Genomic DNA, 2,357 nt, shown 5'->3' with positions numbered 1-2,357 from the left:
TCATACTAAGTGAAGTAAGCCAGACAGAGAAAGACAAATATGCTAGAATATGCTATTGCGTATATGTGGAACCTTAAAAAAAAATACGATACAAATGAACTTATATACAAAACAGAAACAGACTCACAGACAGAAAATAAACTTATGCTTACCACAGGAGAAAGGGGGGAGGGATAAATTGGTAATTTAGCATTAACATATACACACTACTATATATAAAATAGATAACCAACAAGGACCTACTGTATAGCACAGGGAACTATACTCGATATTTGGTAATAACCTATAAGGGAAAAGCATCTGAAAAAGAATAGATGTATATGTATGTATAACTGAATCACTTCGCTGTACACCTGAAACTAACAAAACATTGTAAATCAACTACACTTCAATGAAAAATAGACAAATATAAATAAAGGAATCTTCAGAATTTTGTTAGTAATCTATCTATAGAATGCTCTATAAATATCAATTAAGTCCATCTGGTCTAATGTGTCATTTAAGGCCTGTGTTTCCTTATTGATTTTCTGTCTGGATGATCTGTCCTTGACAAAAGTGGGGTGTTAAAGTCCTCCACTATTTTTGTGTTACTGTCTATTTCTCCCTTTATGGCTGTTAGTATTTGCCTTATATATTGAGGTGCTCCTATGTTGGATGCATATATATGTACAATTGTTTTATCTTCCTCTTGATGGATTGATCCCTTGATCATTATGTAGTGTCCTCCTTTGTCTCTTATAACAGTCTTTATTTTAAAGTCTATTTTGTCTGATATGAGTATTGCTACTACAGCTTTCTTTCGATTTCCATTTGCATGGAATACATTTTTCCATCCCCTCACTTTCAGTCTTTATGTGTCCCTAGGTGTGAAGTGGGTCTCTTATAGACAGCATATATACAGGTCTTATTTTTGTATCCATTCAGCCAGTCTATATCTTTTGTTTGGAGCATTTAATACATTTACATTTAAGGTACTTGTCAATATGTATGTACCTATTGCCATTTTCTTAATTGTTTTGGATTCTGCTGATAACATCTTATGTTCATTCATCTATATGGGTTTCATCATTTTCCTCTTCCCCTCCTTTTTTGTCTCAAATTATTCCTTTTTACGTTGTGAGTTTGTTACAAAATTGAAATAGCTATAGTTATTTTTTCTGCTTTTTTTTCCCTTTAGTTTTTATGCTATAATAAAGTGTTTAAAAAACCTATTCTGCTAAAGAGTTACAATGTTCTGATGCTATTTATCACCTTACTCAAAGTTTTGTGTACTTTTGCCTTTTCATCCCTCATAGAAGAGTTCCTTTCAACATTTCTTGTAAGACAAGTCTAGTGTTGATGAACTCCCTCAGTTTCCGTTTGTCTCAAGCCTTTATTTCACCTCCACATCTAAAGGAAAACTTTGCTGGATAGAGTATTCTTGGATGACAGTTTTTATCTTTCAGTATTTTGAGAATGTCATTCCACTTCCTCCTGGCCTGTAAAGTTCCTGCTGAGAAATCTGCTGATGACCTAATGGGGGTTCCTTTGTAGGCCACCATCCCTTGGCCCCTGGCTGCCTTTAAAATTCTTTCTTTGTAAATGACTTTTGATACTTTTAATATATCTTAGAGAAGGTCTTTTTGCATTGAGGTAATTAGGTGTTTTCTTAGCTTCATGGACTTGTATATCCAGTTCCTTCCCCAGGTTTGGGAAGTTCTCAGCTATTATTTCTTTGAATAAACTATCTTTGCATTGAGGTAATTAGGTGTTTTCTTAGCTTCATGGACTTGTATATCCAGTTCCTTCCCCAGGTTTGGGAAGTCCTCAGCTATTATTTCTTTAAATAAACTATCTCCTTCCCTCTCCCTCTCTCTCTTTCTGGGGTGTCCATTACCATAATGTTACCCTTCCTAAAAGAGTTTGATAGCACTTGTAGAATTTTCTCATTTTTGGGGGGGTCTTAATTCTCTTTCCTCTTCTGCTTGCATCATTTCTAGATTTCTATCTTTGAGCTCAGCTAATTATCTCTTCCATAAGGTCTGCTCTGTTTCTAGTGCTTTCTAATATATTCTTCATCTTGCTTGTTGAGAGTTTCAGCTCCAGAATTTCTGTTTTGTTCTTCTTTAGAGTTTCAGAGTCATTGGTAAACTATTCCTTCTGTTAATTAATTTTACTTCTGAGCTCATTGGGCTATCTTTCTGGTTTTTTGGTAGCTCATTGACAACTATGACAGCTTCATGACAGCTGTTTTGAATTCTCTAACAGTTTTATCGCAGTATTCCATGACTTTAAGTTTGATTTATGAAGAATTGTCAATTTCTTTTTGTTGTATAGTGTTCCTGTGGTTCTTTGTGGTGCTTGGTGAGTTGTCTGCC

This window comes from Stenella coeruleoalba (assembly GCF_951394435.1).
Source record: "Stenella coeruleoalba genome assembly, chromosome: 6".
Taxonomy (NCBI): Eukaryota; Metazoa; Chordata; class Mammalia; order Artiodactyla; family Delphinidae; genus Stenella; species Stenella coeruleoalba.
Note: the sequence above shows the minus strand (reverse complement) of the source record.